This window comes from Epinephelus fuscoguttatus, linkage group LG13 (genome assembly GCF_011397635.1).
Source record: "Epinephelus fuscoguttatus linkage group LG13, E.fuscoguttatus.final_Chr_v1".
Taxonomy (NCBI): Eukaryota; Metazoa; Chordata; class Actinopteri; order Perciformes; family Serranidae; genus Epinephelus; species Epinephelus fuscoguttatus.
Genome location: NC_064764.1, coordinates 20,157,589 through 20,176,677, shown reverse-complemented (window position 1 = coordinate 20,176,677; position 19,089 = coordinate 20,157,589). Strand labels below are relative to the sequence as shown.

At 39.3% G+C, this 19,089-nt stretch overlaps 1 protein-coding gene across 1 annotated transcript in view; it reads right to left on the bottom strand.

Moving 5' to 3' along the window:
* LOC125899214 (glycerol-3-phosphate dehydrogenase, mitochondrial-like) overlaps positions 1 to 19,089 on the bottom strand; it is a 124,384-nt gene that overhangs the window by 97,907 nt on the left and 7,388 nt on the right. Inside the window, exon 2 of the mRNA XM_049593317.1 lies at positions 12,786 to 12,944. The gene's annotated coding sequence lies outside the window, so the exon portion shown is untranslated. The remainder of the gene's footprint in view (positions 1 to 12,785; positions 12,945 to 19,089) is intronic.

Genomic DNA, 19,089 nt, shown 5'->3' with positions numbered 1-19,089 from the left:
TGGGAGGGCAAGGGGGTGGGCGGATACAGTCATTTCTTTCTCAGGAATACATCTACTTTTCTCTTTTTTTTGTGTCCTCTTTCTCATTTTTGGAAAGTTCTGTCATAGATTTATGAGGGTTGAGCTTCTGTGCCTGGTTTTCTGTGCTTATTGCCTTTCACACTGATGTTTCCTAAGGCATGTGTCTGCTTGATGGAGGCTTCAACATTTTACTGAAAGGTATGATGAATAAAATGAATAGTAGGTTCCTGCGCAGCACATTGTTCCTATTATTTCACAACGGTCTGATCTTTCTATTAAGTCTCTTAGCATGACTCTTGATTCGCCGAACCATATTTTTTACCACAGGAAGCATTAAGCAAGTGTGAAATTTAACTTCAGAGGTCTAGCACACAAAAACATCAAACTGAAAGCAGTCAACAAACTGACAGGGAGTGACTAATAGCTTTCTTTCTGGGTAGAAATCCAATTCATGCCAAACAAAAACCTTATTTTGTTTCTGTAATGGTATGACTGCATTACTGTGCATTTCATGAGATCCATTTAAAAGGTGGAGCCAGTCTAGCACATAGCCCCTGCAAAGCCCTGCCTGCTGCTGTGTTATGAAGTCGCACAACTCTGGCAACACTGCCAGGAAATAACCACAGAGATGCCTGCGAGGCACAAACAGGAGCTGGAGCATTTCATTCAATAATGTAATCCATACTTTTAAGTAAAAGACCTCAATTCTTATGTCCCTTTTTTATTACTCGAGTGAATGGTAGCACACATTATTTTTCTGTCACATGCCAATCTTTTTGCACAGAGCTTTATCACAACTGTATCAGCAAGATGTGGTTTAACTGGCTGTGTATCTGAGAGAATACAGCCACTGTGTGCAGTTTGAAAAGGTGTTTCCCGCAACACAATAATTTATACCATTAGAGCATATATGAAGGTTTATGTTTACGTTACGTGATTTTATTTCACCACAACGTACTGTCTTTTTATAACCTAATAAATATATCTAGCATTAAACTTTTATAAGCTACATACAAACAAATCTGTATCTTTTTAACAAAACTACTTCCTATCATATGATTGTGCTATTTATAATTCAATTAAAGGGGGCACAGTTGATCATTTGCATTGTACTAAACCAAATTGTGAACACTGATCATTGCAATGCATTAATATACATGGACAGACAATTATAAATGTCTTCATTATCATGTAAAATAATTACATTTATCAGTTCATTTTGAAATTTGAGGTGAAAAATGTTTTGGCTAATCCAGAGCATGAAATAATAGCATATACATAAAAAAACAAACATAGTATTTACCACGTTTTATATAGGGGAAGCAAACAGCTCCATATGTATTTTGGTGTTCTGTAAATGCCAGGGAGACACAGCAGCATCCGTTGGAGTTAACGGTGCAGCACTTTTGTGTTCAGTAGCACAAATCATTAATCATGAGGCCGGCCATATTCTTGTAGTGCCTGTGCTTTCATTACTGGGCCTAATTAAACAGTTCTGTGAACTGGAATCTCAGATTCCTCTGTTACAGATTATCATTAATTATGGTGAAAGTGCTCAGAGATGTTGGACTCAATTATATTCTGCTCAACCCTGGCAGCGGGGTGATTCATTGTTCTGAGCACTCCACAGCCGTACTGTCTCTGCTTATCACCAACCTCCACTTTTGTAAATTGGGCTCTGCCAGCCAACAAACTAAGAATTATGTGCTGCTTTTTTCATTACAAACATGTTGGAGGAGCACAGACCAATTAAGGGTGGGATATTTTGTGTGGAGTGATGAGGCAGGCATTGGTGCAGGGAGATGGGGGTTGGATGGGGGGTACTATGGGAATGAGCTCACCATGCTGAAGTTGTGGCTTTATTACCATGTATGGTGCAAGCCTCCACCAGGTCTGTTGACTGATTATGCTCAGCATACTTCCTCAGTATCTCAATTCTCTCAGTGCTGTTACGGTAAAATTATCATTTGGACTGAATATTAAATTGATACTTCTGTGCAAGAAGTGTATACAGCCACAGATTTTCATTGTCCTGTTGGAGGGTTTAAATGGATATTTCTATTACACTGGCAGCGTGGGTATAGCTTGGAGGGAAGCGTTAACTTTTCATAATATTTGTGTATGACATGCAACTTTTTATGCAGCTGAACAATGTCAATATTACTTCTACAGTCTTATATAAGGGACATGGGGGTCTATGATGGAAACTGTGTGAATGAGATTATTGGCCACCTCTTTTTAGGGTCAGAGAATCGAGAGGAAAATCTGAATCAAAGAGAAGCAGAAGTTCCCATGGTAAGCTTAGGCCTTAGCGGTTTGCACAATTTCATATGCCACAGTAGGTAGTGATTTTAATATATATGAAAATCAGCCGGAGCTGTGTGCATGTGTCTCTTATAATATCACCGGTGGGAGATTTTCACTGCCTTACAAAGCAGGACTGTTTTCGCTTCCCCTCACTACAGTGTTGTCTCAGTACGGCTCACAATAAGATATCTGTTTCAGTTTCATTGCATTCAAGAATTAACAGAATAATGCAGCTTGCAGAAAAAGGACAGATGTGAGGAGAAAACAAAACAAAATCTGTGACGTCAAAATGAAGTTTTACTGTATTTTTGTTTCTCTCATAGTTCCTTAAACTGTGGTTGCTCTAATCCCATAATTCCCCTGGCAGAGGAGCAAGAAATGGGATTGTTCCTTCTAGTGACATAGCAGCAGCTCATTGAAAATGTAATACACTACTTCCAAGTCACAGGTCAGCTGGCAATCTGAATTTTAAAAGGACTGTGAATAATATTCTATTTTATTTTGAAAATGAACTTTGTGGCCTCCATCATGAATCCAATATATGTCTTAATCTTCTGGGCTCTTGAAGCCCACAGCTCTGGAAGAAGGCCTTTGACTCCTGAACCTAATAAGGAAATCACTTGTTTTCTCATCCGTCTTCACATTTTTTTAGGGGCTGACACAAAACAGTCCTTTATTTTAAAGGTAATTGATGAAGCATAAAATATGTGTTATTTAATATTAAGGCTTTTCCTCACCTTTTCTACACACATTAAGTGATTGTGTTATGCAAGAGGCTTGACACACTGATACAACGGAAACACAAAATTATTATTATTACTATAATTATGAATATTATTCTTGTTTTTTATTATGCCTATTCAGTTGTATAGGTCTGTGTGCACAGTGTATCCTTAAAATGAAAAGATTAACATCTGAGCATCTATTGTTATTCTGAACTGAACATGGCTGACAGTGGCAGTGAATTTAAGCGTTAATTACACACTAACCTTTTCAGAATGGATATTTAGACACGCTGTGTCCTGAGACTCTGAATGTTCAGGAAATGAAAACATCCAACGACCAATCAGTATCTACTCACATTAGCATAGTCTTTTAAAGCCCCAATGCCCCAAAACATGCCACGGAAATCCTCTCCTATTTATCTTAAAATAGCCACTTAACTTTGACTGACACTAATTCTTACTACATGGAACTGTAGAAACCCCCTTCATTTCCCCCTTCTGTCTCTGTCAGAAAATTACAAAAGACAGAGTTTGTGATGTCCCCAGTGTGCAAATCCCTTTATTCTGTCAGATTACAGCATTTGATATGACGTAGTGAGGCATTCTGGCCTCACATGCCTGCTAGAGAGAAGGGACCTGTCAGCAGCAGAGGAGAGCAGTGCAGATCATCACTCTGACTGATCCACAGGCCCAGAGACTGTCATCTCCTCCGACTGTACAAGTCAACACAAATAAAAGTGAGGAAGCAAAAGCCATAATGGCTGGGAGAGATCCAGGCTCATTGTGGCCATTACTTTTATTCAAACCTTACAGATGACATGATGTGAAAAATGAGCCTGTGTCTAGTCGGGTGCCCATTAGTGAGTGAGCACATTATCTCCCCTTTTTCACATTGAATCTCCTCCCTGCATGCAGTGGCAGATGCTCCAGAGGAGTCACTCACTTTTATGGGCTTTTGACTGCCGTACTCTTTTAAATACAGGGGCCTGCACCAGGCAGAGATGACGTATGGCTGTCAGCGCTCTTTACCTCACTGACATATGCCTTCAGTGGATCCCTCCTTAAACCTTCTGTCTAAAACTAAGGGGGACAGCTAACCTCTTTCCTCACAGAGCAGACAAGCATGCATCAAATTGATTATTACAGCAAAGGGGGTGATTTCTAAAAATCTCTATTACCAGACAATTATAGTGCAATTTACTTAAGTAGAGTCTAAAGGCAATCATGAAATACAATTCCCCAAAGCCCTTAAGAATGATATTACACAGCGAAACCTGAAACTTCATAAGTACTGAATTTATTATGAGGATTTTTGGGGGCAAAACTTGTAAATTTGATCATTTCAAAATGATACAAAGCAAACCAAGTTCACATACTATAGTTTATATTATTAAAAAGTACATTTTTGGGGGAAATTTTGGAATTAACAAACATCAAATCCAATACCCTTTCCCCTCACACCTCGTTAAAACACCTCCCCCAGCTGATGAAGGAAAATCAATTACTTTGTCAAATCACTGTGTTCCTGTCACATTGTCGTGGCTGGAACTGACATGACGACCAAGTGCTTCATCCAGCCATTTACACTGTGAGAAGTTCACATTACATTAAAAAAATCTATCTGCATCAAGAGGTTTGAACTAATATTTAACACCCCTATAACACCCAGACTAGCTTCCCTGACACAAACTCGAATAAATGAAGCTCAAACAAATCCACAACCTCTTTAGCTTAAGTTTGACATTGGTTTCTTTATAATGTACAGCAGGACTTCCATTTAATCTCTTACCAACAACATACACCCAATCTGTTCAATGGTTGTTGGGAACAAGGTTTAAAATCACCACACAGACCAATTGGCAATGCATGAAATGAGAAATTATCTAAAGGATTAGGTTGTAAACATGTACATACAGCCTTGTCTTCATTCCCAGTGGCCAGAAATGCACCGCTGTACAGTGTACAATATTCAGCCTTACAGAAACCCCCAAGGAAGGTTGAGCCTATTTGAAAATAACATATTTTATTCTACAATAGGAAATAAATCTGGATGCAGTAATACAGAGCACAGCTCAGAGGTTGTGGTCAGTGACAGGGAATCCTGGCTTCTCTCAGGCATGAGTATGAACCAGAGCCGCTTGGTTCAATCTAATCTCTGACAAGAAACAACAAGCCTTTGGGACACCCCCGTGGCCCACCTCTACGCCGCACAACATCATAAGCAGCTCAACGCAGGGGGTTAGGCCTACTGTAGCTGTCAGGGGAGAAATATGTTTCCATTTTACAACTTCAGTGGCAGAGAAGACCATACAAATGCTCCTCTATTTCCCTCACTATTGCTCACTCGTTTGAATCTCTCTTCTCTCTCTTCTGCTCCTGTCAGTTTTCCCCCAGTACACACTCAAGGGGTTCCCTGGTGACTGCGTCCCATTACTATCCTGAGACTGCTGCACAACAGAGCTGCGCCGCCAATGTCCCCAGTGATACCACTCTAATTCCCTCATTGCCAAGTTGAGCAGAGAGCAGGGTAAACTGGAGTTGGTGGCCAGCATGGTTTTATCTCAACCTCTTTATTTCAGTCTGTTAAAACTTAAAGACGTAACACAGATATGTATACACATAAGTGACTACACTGGTCACAGACATAACATCAAGATAACGATCCAATTAAAAATTTCTATTCTTTGATGATGCAAATTGCTTGGTATAAATTATCCTAACAATTTTGATTAAGGCACCATACTAGCTTACTAAAGTATTTTCCAGTTTGATTTTTTTAAACCAAAATTTGCGCATAATAAGTTATATAGCTGTCAAAGTCTGACTTCTGTAGGACAAAAGAATTTCTGTTTTTCTCAGTTTATCACAGATATAACACTACAGGCGGGCCTACAAGTTGACCGAAGAGTAACTAAACACTGCAGTACAAAAATGCCAAATACAAGTTTGAGATTATTCAGAAACAGTGAGTCATTGCTCTCTGGTGATCAGCCTATTTTTCAACTGTTCAGTACATATCTTGGCAGCAAATCATATTTAATCGAAGTTTGTTTAAAAAATTTAACAAAAATATCATCCACTGATGAATTTAAGGGCATCATAAAGGATGTGGTGATAGAGACATGCGCTTGTTTTTCTTGAGAGGCCACTATGTTTGAATAGTTGCTGTTTTATTGGGGATTTTTGAATTATACGTTGTATTTGTTGGATTTTAAATGTGTTTTGATTGGCTGCTACCTCGGCCAGGTCTCTCGTATATAAGAGATTTTCAAATTCAGTGGGACTTTCTGATTAAATAAAAGTTAAATAAATAAACAAATAAAATCAACCGATGTTATCATTATTGATTTAAAGAAAAAAAAAAATCTTTAAAATTGCATCACTATCTACCATAAGCAGGCTATAGTTTTGATTATGCGCTTGCAAATATTACTGTTATAATTTAATCTTTGACAGTAATTGGATGACTGGGATGACAAGGCCAGCCTACTGATTTGAGAATGATAACAGCCTATAGTCCTGAGCTTTTAATTATGGTGGTGGGGTACCACTAATGTTGATATCATCAGGGCCATTCTTATACACAGAGGATTGTACAGTAAAATAGTTGTAAAATGGCTGTAAGGAGTATGCAGGAGATGTAGTGGATTGTTTACATGGTTCCAGCTATCACTACAGTCTGTCTAAACTGTCAGTGTTTATCCAAATATATCAAGTTACTATGATTCCACAAGGATCTCAGGCATGATTGTGCTAATCACCTGACACACCTGATTTCCCGATTCATTTTCTCCATTCATCTTGAGCAAATGTAGCGACAGCTTGCAATCTGTTTGTTTTGAGTTGTCAAAAAGGAACCAAAGGCATGTATCAACATGGAATAAATGCTACTGCAAGATGTCACCAGCTGCACATGATATGATGAATTACAATCATATGTTAATCAGCCGGAGTTGCAGTAATGGGTTGTTTACACGGCGTTCCATCACAAACCTTCTTGGACTCTTTTCTCATATACAGATATGGATTCTTGAACAGACAGGAGTACACTGCCGTTTGCAATACTAATGAACACATTTAAGTTTTTTGTTTCTGTTCTTTTTATTTTGTTTGTTTTCCAGCAGCGTAGGAACAACTAAAAATGCATTTATGAAATAAAAATCTGTCCTCAATGAAAAATTAACTGAGTTTGTTCATGCGTTCATAATTACTTTGTTTAAATCTGCCTGCCTGTTTTTGTTGTTGTTGTTACACAACTATGTAAGACAAGTCCCGCCAAGACTGCCTGACAATATTGGAAACCCAATAATGTTTTCATCCTTCATCACTCACTGGATTTCTCTCTGACATGCATGCAAAATCATATAATGTATGTGTGGATGTGGTGTGCGTATGTGTGTGTGTGTGTTGTGGAAGGTTGGCCACAGAGCAAACAGCAGTAGGTCCAGCAACAAGGTCAATACTAGCGTAAGTACCTTTTTATTTCCCCAGCCACCCACAGTGTTAGATCCTGCAGTTTGTCCAGCAAACTTACTAATGACTGGAATAGCCTCACTGCTTCACTACTGTTTTCCTTATCCATATAGGCGGGTGAATGTGGAGAATATAGCAGATATATGCACAGTAATTAATTGACACTTATGTCAGAATACATAGATGATCTGTAGCCTATTATCTAGATAAAGGGGATTTAGATAAGAAAATCAATATATAGGCTAGGTCTGAAGAGTCTTGGACACTGTGACATTTCACTATTCAAGGCCTGGTTTTAAGTTATTCACAAAAAACAGTTAAAATACAAGTACAAGTACAGTTCATGAGACATAATAGAGATGAGAAATGGGACACCTCGATAAACCATCTGGAGCTTGTAAATTGGAGCCCAGACACTTTGCAGATAGTATTTAAAATGTGGTAACTAACATACTGTCAAGCTTTAAGAAAGAGAAAGTGCTTGTATTATACTAAAACATATAAAACCCACAAAACTCCTAAGTCTAACCAAAGACCCTAAAAACTACCCTAATCCTAACTACTTAAAGGTCCGAAGACATTAATTCCATTAGTTTAAACAGTGGTTAAATAGGTAAGACACAATAAATAAAGACATATGGCAAGTGGATATAGCAGTACAGTTTAAATTGATTGGAGAGTAGAGTAGGGCTGCGACTACAACTATTTTTTATTGTTGATTAATCTGATTATTTATTTCCCGATAATCGATTGGTTGTTTGGTCTATAAAATGTCAGGAAATGGTGAAAAATGTCAGTCAGCACTTCCCAAAGCCCAAGATTATGTCCTCAAATGTCTTGATTTGTCCACAACCCAAGGATATTCAGATAACTGTCATAAAAAAAACTGAGCTTATTCACATTTAATTTTGACCTTTTTTTTTTCTTGAAAAATGTCTCAAACCAATGAATTGACTATCAAATTAGTTTCCAATTAATTAAATAGTTAACAACTAATTGATTAATCCATTAATTGCAGCTCTTAAGTAGATTAACTAGTTTAGAAGTCCGCTGTAACTTTAACATATTTCTTCGTATAATCTACAAGATTAATGGATTTTTTTTTCTCCAGAAAGCTATACATTTATTTTGGAAAGTTTTTCAGTAGATTAATTTGGAAAAAACTTATGAGGCATTTTATATGACAATATCTTCAAATTAGTTTTACTGTAAATTCAAATCTAACTTTGCATTTTTGAAATACAAAACTGGACAGTGAATATTAAGTAGCAGAAAACACTGACATGAATTTGCATCCAAAAATTCATGATAGACTACTTACGGTGAGGTGATATGGTAAAACTTTACATATTAAGACAATGGTATGGCAGCTGTATGCAAAATCACACATGAATCAATCTCGGTGTGACCACTGTACTTTCACCTGACCAAATGTGTAAAACTACTACTTCTTTTTTGGTCTGGAGTTTAGACAACAGAATGTGGTAAAGATAACATGATATGGCCAAAGCGTCCTGACATAATGTCAGTACATACGATACAATAATGGGAACCCTACAGACCAAAGGCAAATGTCCTGTCAATTTAAACAAAACAGCGTAATCCACCCAGTCATACCTCTAAGCAGTTAAGTGGGCAGATTTAGAGCTCTTCACCAAAAGAAACAACACACCACCTGACAGTTCTGGTGGTCAAAATAGCCACATTCTCATAGGGATTCATTAAATAAGTGAAATTGCAAACAAGGTAATATTTTCAGTAAATTAGAAACGACAATATAACTAAAGTAATAATTGCAGTATATGAAATATCTAGAGGGAGGCTACTCTGTGTAAATAAATGAGAATGAAGAGTAAATAGAAACATCACAAGCTCAGACACACTTATAAACTATGCTACAACTAAATTGCTTCCACACTTCATGGGCTCAATATGCGATTTAAAAGAGCCTGGCGGTGGCAATATTCCTCTGATATGGTGTTTAGTTTTAATAGGAACCCTCAGCTCAAATATGAGCTGACAAACACAGCAAGACAAACACAGTCTCTCTCCGGCAATGAAATATACACTATCAAATAGACCTGTACCTTTTTGAATCCGCTGTGTGGGTGAAACTAAAGCGCAGAACAAACAGCATTCTGATATGGCTTTGAGGGTGATAACAGCGTCTGACAGGGTGGAGAGAGCAGGCTTTGGGCTCGGTGCGAAAACACAACCTGTGATTGACATGATTCCCTGGCCTTAGAGAAGTTTACCTTTTAATAAGAGCTCAGAGAGGCCCTCTCAACAACCTGGCCAAGGCTCTCACCGACAGCAGGCGACGGCTGGGGAGGTGTATGTGCATGTGTTGGCCGTTGTTTGTGTGTGTGCGTGCACATGTGTGTGTAGCGACGCACATGCGTGTGTCTGTGCCCACTTGTAGCAGATTTCAATCAAGGATTTCAGCCATGCCCAAATATCCCTTCTCTTTTGGGCCAAGTTGTTTGAAGAAAATGAGTGGATTCAGGATCAAGAGCCTTTCTGGAGGAATTTAAGTCTGTTTGAGGATTATGACTTCTTCATCCTGTACAAAGCCTGCAGAGAGAGCTATATGCTAGCCCTTGGAGGCCAGGCTTACCAATGCATTCCAGACAGTGATATAGAAGTGATAAAACCCAGGGAAGACATCATAGTTTTGGGCACAGATCTTCAGAATAAATAGAGGAGTGGAAAACTTTCCAGTTGATGAGTAATTTTTTTGCAGTGTAGGGATATGCATGATCAAAAATATTATTGATGGATTACATAGATTTGCAATAACAAGATGATAGATAAGAAGGTGACAAGAAAATATATTTTTCTACTAACCTTGCATTGTGACATTCTGCAAACATCTCTCAGTACTTCTAACTCTTTGTCTCCTGTTCCTGCCTGGGTTTGTTCCTCTGAACTCAACAAACTGCTACTAAAACCACATCTCCTTTCATCTGATTTATGAATTATAATTAGCAAACTAACACATCCCCTGCCAGCTCTGATTAACATCCTCAGGTTTCCACCAGACTTTCTATAGCATCGACAACGTGCCTTATCTGTTTCTGAGAGATGTCACCGCTGACCTGGCCTTCATCTGAAAGCCAAAATGACTGCGACTCCACAGAAGCGTCATTAGTTACACAGCTGATGAGTGGACTATGTCAGCAAGGCAGCCAGCTAGGTGTGGATCATCTCTGAAGGGAGCTCTTATCAAATCTGTCATTATTTACCCTGTTTACAGCGTAACCCGAAAGCAAAACAAGAAATCAATAGAAAATGGGGACAAATTACTGTAAGTGTCAATATTTAAGACAGCTGAGATAAAGGGCTCTCAGCCTGTAATAGATTCTTTCCATTTACCTTAAGCTTATCGAGCAGAGGGTTCGTCAATTGCTGATAAGACCATTAGTTAGTTGTTGATAAAACAATTCAGTATCATTATAGCACTAAATATAATAAATGGAGGTTGTTCAAGGGATAAAATCAACAGCCAGCAATTACACACTGCCTGTTCTTTTACAGTGTATTCCTCTTTTGCCGTTCCCTTTGCCATAAGCTTTAGTATAACTCCTGTAGCCTACCATCAGAAAGATTTAAGCTTATAGTGTATGACATACAGCAAAATCCACCATGTAATGTAAGTGGGTTTGTAAGATCATTGCAAGAAACAATCAGCCTTCTGACACCAAGTTACCTTCCAGGGCGTAATAGACTACAATCTGAATTCTGTTATTCTTATTTAGTTAATTGAGAGTTAATTGTATTGTTAAGCCCATGAAAGTATTACATGAATGACTTAATGCATGGAAATGTTCTGGGCTAAAGGGTTGTGAGGCAATATGTTATGGTACGCAACACTTAGCCTATTTAATTCAACACTTTAAAAAGATGCAGACACACTGATCTCAGCTATCTCCCAACGAGTCTCAAGAGAGTCGCCTTTGTTGAGAAGGTTACGGGACTTCGCTTGACCCCAGAGCAGTGCGTGTTTTGGAACTGCAGCTCTGCTGTACTTCACACTTACATCTTTTGTTCTTTATCAAGTGCACCCACTCCAATACAAAATGCAGCCAAACACACCGAGCGAGGTGATCATCCCAGGCAAAGGAAGCCACGAATGAGCAGGAGAGAGGAAGTAGCATCTCCTACAGACAGTCGCACCAGGGGATGGACTAACTATAGCCACATCAATGACTAACTCTCACAGCAAGGACACCTCCCTTCACTTTGAAAAGAAAATAAATTAAACAACAAAGGGTGACGCTGACATTCACCGCCTTTCAGTTTATTGCACCAAATAACCGCTCGTCGTACGTCCAGCACAGGATCATTGTTGAATTCGGCAGCCGGTAAGACAACAGTGACATGAAAAAGCATTTTAACAACAAAGTTTCCTTCCCAGCAGGAATGATGATTGTTCTATGGATTCGTAGATGATGCAGAAAAAGTTCCCTCATCTACTGGCCTAATATGGTCATTCCAACACAGGAGGAGACCCATCTCTGTACTTCTTCATGCATTACATACACAATCAATAATGGAAAAATATACACTGCGAAAGGCCTTAGTCGCACTGCCTACAAGCGGCATTGATAAATGATTTTGTGCCAGTTATGACAGCAAGGTGCATGCAGTGAAGAGAGTAGAAGGCCTTTTTAATAGTGCAAGGAGAGAATTAAATCAAACCCAGGAGGGCCTCCACTGGAAAGGAGAGATGCTGCATCTCTCTGCTCTAAATCACAGCTCTACTTAAGCCCAGCCCTCTCTTTCCCCATTTTTCTACATTATCAGAGGAAACCTGTCACTGCTGTCTATGGGAAAGTTTACAAATCATGATTTATCAGAGAGAGGATCTCTAAACACCTGTGTGAGAAAATAAGCATCCTATGCATTATTATTTATAGGCCAAAAAGTTTTTTTAGTCCTTCTTTAAGCTGAGAAAGTATCTGAAACATTGTACACATGATGTACTTAGATTTTTACTCAGTGCATAGGTGTTTAATGAATCCCTTAGAATATAAAAATATAAAACAAAATGCTGATGATATACAATATAATTACCTTTTTCCTCTATGGCCTCTATGTACCTATGTAATTTCACATGCAAACAATGTGCTCCTTTCGAGTCCTCAGTGTAAAACCCTGTAGATCACGGCTCCTTATCCCAGGGTGGGAAAAATAAAAAAGGGGGCTTAAGAAGGAGTAAAAAGTTTCCAAAGGTCAAAAATTAATCAAACTCATTACCTGTGGAAGAGAAGGATCCTGGTTGCTGCTAACTCGTTTAGCAGATTTTTAACCTCTATTTTCTTTTCAAAGGGGTGGAGATTCCCAAAGGAGCAGACGTCCATGGCTTCTCATTTACAACTGGATAAGTGAATCATAATGATCCTCCTAGGCCTGTTTCTGGAGACACAAACATTACAGTTTTTAAAAACAGTAGCAACAAAACATGCATACTGCAAACTCATATCGAGACAAATGTGATTATATCATACAGTACTTGGTTAAATACATTACTTCTTTTTAAACCTGAGACTGTATGCAGAGAACCCTAAACCACAACCCAGTTTCAAGCCACTTTGTGCAATACAAACAGGCAAAGCCACACCAGCTGGGGAGAGAAAATCCTTCTTACTGGCCACCAAGGCCAGTTGCTACCACATTATCCAGTAAACACTGCAGAAGAAAGCCACAGAGCGAAAGCCGTATGAGGGAAAGAAGTACACCCGGGGTGTTGGACACTCAGTCCACTGTCTGGTCTCTGTTCCTAATGCAGAACTTTCTCAGGGCAGGAGCTTCTTATCGAGGAAACGCACTGATGACAGACACAGGCAGATGGTTGGATACATAGCCTAAGCCTGAATAAGCACAGAGCTTTTTATGTATAGGAAATTTATTAGGAAATCACTACTGCAAATATCTAAAAAATAATTTCCCTGTCAAAGGTGAGCAGCGTGCAAATATATTTTGCTGAACATCATCAAATAATAAAATAAAGTATATAAAATTAATATCATCTATATATTAACTGTGACAATATGTGATTCAACAAAAACAGTAATATAACAGATAAAATAGAGAAGTGTACACTGTATGTGTGCAAAAAACATGAACAAGATTTAAAATGTTGTTTGTTCCCTTAACAATTCATATTTAACATTTTTATACAGCACAAATCTGTAAAAGGAAGTTGAAATTAATTCATTTTAAAATCAGGATCAGTGTAAATTGTTTTCTCACAGGGAAAAAGATACGAGACAGCATTTAGAGTAATTTCTCACGCATAAATAGCTTTGAGCCTAATTTGAGCTGAATTGGGTTGTTAGGTTTATGGCCTAAACATGCCGAATGTTGGACAGTAAAATTTTGACTGGCCACAGAAACGTAAAGACAGCATTCAGTTGGTAAAAGCTCCCATATGGTGACACTGTGGACTAGTCTTTAAAATCTGATTTAGCATACAGATACATTTATGCTCTTACTCAGCCCCCCACCCAGTTAGAAAAATTAGCTGTTTTTATAGTTCAGGTGTTTTTATTTTACAACTAAAATCAATTTAGTAGAACACTAAACAGCATTTTAACATGTTAGGCCTAGACATAAAAAATAATGATAATTTGTATTAACTGCAATAGTATTTAAAAATGAGTTTTACTTGTGTCTTATTTTCCCCACAAGAAAAAAAAAATCAGAAAAAAAAAAACAAGAAAACCGCTAATGCTCTAAGGGAAGCCCAGGCTGTAAATGTGCACAATATTCCACATTATATACATGTCATTTCAGAGTGCACTCCAAGTGACGCAGTGTCAAATCTGTGTGACAGATTTAGGTGAACGCTGGTGAAGGGAGCCCTGCGTGGGGAGAGCGGCTTAGGGCTGACTCAAGCAGCCAGTACAAGATCTCCAGCAGGCAGAAAGGAGCCCTGCTCACCGCGGAGCCGCTGCCTGTCCAGCCCACCAACGCTGGCAGCAGAGCAATAACCTGACACCATTGCCATCTTCTGACTACAGACACACATGACTCTTTGTTTCAGCGCCATACTCATGAACTTCATACTAAGTTAAGAGGCATTGCATTTGCTAAGAGATTGACAAGAACGCAAAGGCAAAATTTCAGAATGTCACATCGGCCATTTATACTCTGCAAATACAGGAAAAACATATGAACTTATCTAATAATCTGCACCCTGATTTGGTCTATAAACTTAGCAGTATAAAGAGCTTGAAGTGAGAACTGAGCCACTGTATGAGATACATACAGTATGTGGAGGTTTCATATGTGGAGTTAATGTTTCTCTGTATTTTTAATGTAATGTCTCCCTCTTTTGGTGGCCGCTGCAGAAAAAAGCAGGAGATAGCAAATCTTGGCAAAAAATTAACAATCACCTTCACCTATAGGATTTAAAATGAGAGAATTTGGATCATAATGGCCTTTAAACTGTAGTTTCCATGAAAACTGGTAATTTGAATCTTTTTTTTTTATACTCTGAGCAGTCTATATTTTTATGTATCTTTGTAAGTGAATGGAGTAAAACCCTAATTTAATATTTCCCTGCTACCTAAAATAACTGGGATATAATGTGGGCATTTTAATGTAAGGCATGATGAGATGTCATAGCTTTTCTTGTTAATTCATATTTCATTAAACTAAAGTTAAAGGTATGACATCACTGATAGCTGAATGCTGGAAAACTCCTTCTCAAATCTGGGAGCTCCCTGACATCTAGTGGACAAAAGCTAGACTGTTTCCAAAGCAATAAAAAGGTCAGCTGCATTTAGACATTCGTCCAGACTTGCTATTGCCAGATACCACCCAAGAAAAGTGCTTCACTTGGATTTTAATATACAGTACAATGGCCCTTCCCTACAGTATTCATTTAGTACTATTAATATATTCATCATAGATTACGGATTTATGAATCAGCTTGATGAACTGAAGTCATGGGGACGACTATATCAAAACATCTGTTTATAAACTTACACAACTCGTGCACTATAATCCAAGTCTCATTTATCCAGTTGTATGGTCATTATTTCCCAAACAGACATCCCTTTAACACTAGGAACTTAAATAAAAGTGAAACTTATCTACGCTCTCTTCAAAGCCAGACTCTTTTGACAAAAAAAAGTAAGTTTACCTCACTGTACAGGGGAGCTGCTGCTGGTCTACCACTGCCTCAATCAGTTAGTTTGTGTTATTGTGTGACTTAAAGGGTTAGTTCTGATTCACCAAAGTCACACAATACCATAATATTCATTCATTCAACCTCTATTTTAAGCCGGAAATACATTGAGGAAGAGACCTCACTTACAATGCAGCTGAGTTAAACATAAAATAAAAGCACTTAGACGCAGAAAAAAACCCAAAGAGAACTTTATATAAAAGTGGCAACAAGAAGTAAAAAGCAATAAAACCACAATTAAATGATGGATAAAAACTGTTAAAATGTGGGATGCATTAATCAGGTAAAACAGGAACACCTAGATGTAACATAATTGAGGCAGGCAAGGAAAAAAGTTGCCTTCAAGAATATATGAAGAATATATCGTTGTGTATTGAGTAATTGATATACAAATGCTCATTTGGTGGGTTAAGTATTCATTTTAATAACCAAGTGTGCCTAGTCTCGCTCACCAGACCTTTCTCAAGAAAAGAAAGGTCTAGCCAGAGATATTGAATAAAGCGAGATACCCCACTCAGCTCACTTCCTGTTTCAGCGCCACGCCCCCATAGGAGACTTGCGGCAGCTCTGAATGTATTGTTGTCAATGAGGAAAATGAACGTGGTTACAATTTATGGTCAATTCTTTCACCCTATAGTCACTAAAGTAAATATTGGGTTCAATTTACACAAGCCACACATCTTACCAACATTTTGACACAAGGGGCTCTAGTTTGGCACACCATGCACCTGGCGCAGCTATTCCTCTTTCCCACCTCCGTCCCTCCTACCGGCGCAAGTCGGAAAGAGGGAGGAGAGAAGGCGTGGAGTGGGTTTTACACACATCACACCAATCAAATGAGCCCCTCTCCTCGCCCTTAAATGCGCCACGCGAAGGCATAATGAGAGTTTACTCAATTCACCATGGAGGAAGAGAGCAGCAGCGTCAGACGGCCAAACTTCTCCCAGGAGGAAACTGATGTTTTGGTCCGGGAGGTCCAAGCTCACAGTGTCCGAATATACGGAACTGTGAGCAGACCTCCACAGGCTGATGATGCAAAGGTAGCCTGGGAGGAGGTCACCACAATTGTAAATCAATGTTGTGTTTCTCTCGTGCGTGCGCTCTCTCTTTCTCTCTCGCAGTCTCACTCTGTTTCTTTTCTTTTGACTTTTCTAAGATGACAGATGCTGAATATATACTCCCTATCTGATGCTGTGGCTGTTTGTGGTTGGCTGAGAGGGATGTGAACTCATTAGTTTGCAGCTGTGTTAATCAAATCAGGTTGGGTTTCCATTACGCGTGCCAAACGTGCCCAATGGTGCCAATCCTTTGATCTGATATCAGATGTGACGGGACAGTCGATATAGAGATACATTTATGTGCTGATTGCAGATAGTTGCATTGAATAGTGGTTTTTTGGGGGGGTATTTATTACATTGTTAATGTGCCTGATATTCTGGAAACCTGCCTGTGAGGTTTTGGTGACGTGTGCGCACTGTCCGCCGGTCAGCCAAACTTCGGCTTACACCGGCTGCGCTCCCCCTGCGCTGACAGTAGACCTGGTTTCAGCTGGCGAGCTTTTAGCGCACCTTTGGCGAAGCCTTTTGGCGTGAAACTGTCACTGCGCCAAGCTGGATCTGTCGACACCTCCCCCTGCTGCGCCGCCACACCCATCTCAGCGCACCTCGGTCTGCCAAACTACCAAACTGAGCACACCTCGGGTTGCGCTGTTCGAAACTAGCTCTGCGTGGGGTTCGCCACCCTGCGCTGCGCCGGGAAACTAGAGCCCTAAAGCTGCATTTTTCATCCACACAGATCAAGAGAAAGTTAACTTGAGGGGGTTGAGGGAGAATAGGCTCTGATTAGAGGGAGAGCTAACCACGCCCACTTAGGAGACAGGAAGAACCGTTTTCTTAACATTGGATAAGCCTACGGTGGGGTATCTCCTTTATCCAATATCTCTGGTCTGGCTGGGCCGACTCTCACTTTAAGATTGGAGAAAAAAAAAAACACCCCAGCTGCTTGTATTTCTTTCAACCAATCACAATCGTTCTGGACGGTGTCACAGCAACGGTGTGCTTGCACAAATATTGCCGGGGGGAAACAGGTTTTGGTGTAACACGCCCACAAAAATATCGCCTACAGGACGCGAACCATGGCAGAAAAATGGCTACATCCCTGCAAGATCAAACACCGCAAAAGTTAGTAAAGAACGTGTTGAAAACAGCTGAAAACTGCTACACAACCGGAGGTGGTAGGGCGGGACTTCAGCGGGTGGCTCGCTCCGCCCAATGAGAGGCTGATCTATGCAGCCAACTTCCGCCCACTCAGTCTAAGTGTGCCTTATGCAGTAGTAGTAGTAAAGTCACACTTAATAGCTTAATAGAAATGCACACTCATAAGCTTAATAGAAAGAAGAGCGTCACATAATACTGAAAATGATACTGCTGGATTTCTAAATACCCTGGTATACGATAATACCTTTGTATTCTGCCCAGGCCTACTTTATAGTATATTACTTTGAGAAAATGTGAAATAATTAGCAATACAGCTCTTTTGCAGAGTTGGGGAAACTTGTGCCCACTGCTTGCAGAGGTTCAATACTAACATTCTGTTGGTATTAAACCTGTGCAAGCAAGTCACAAGCCTTTGTTTCTTTAGGTTTTGTGGTGCCAAGAATTTACAGAGTTACCATTGCACATTAGAATAATAACAATTTACTGTGTTGGTTTGCACGTGTCAGGATGTCATCCAATCACCTGCACTCCTGCAATTTTTCTACGTTTATGCCAAGAGCCACAGGAAATAGGTCTTGACTTCATCCTTAGTAACCTAAATCAAACTAAACCAGCAGAAACTGGTCGCTAAAACATTACGATTGGGTTGAACATTACCATCAAGGCAAGCTGACAATAATATTTGACACCAGGCTTTACACTGATAGTATTTCCTGCAGAAACATTTCTATAAATTGGAATATATTTATGTTGGTCCAGTTGTTGATATATTTATGTTGGTCCAGTTGTTGCTATTCTTCTGCTCACATCCTCAGCTGACAGAAACACCCTAAAAAGACATAAACTAGTTTAGGACAGTGGCAGAAAGTCTGAACTACTTTCCAAATCAGTCTTGCAGTACTCTCATTCAACAATGTTGAACACAGCACTAAAGCTAATTGACCTAGTACTGAAAGCTTGCCAGAATCAATACTCAGACTCAGTTTTATGGGGCCAAATTCAAGATTGGTAATTGAGGCCAAGAAGTTGCTAAATAAAGATTGGTTTATACAGTATGGGCCAATAATTGTTAATTACTGAGGCATCCAGGTTATGGGCTTAATAAATGTTGTTTTCACAGCCTTTAGAAAATTACCTGAGAAAAGGGAGC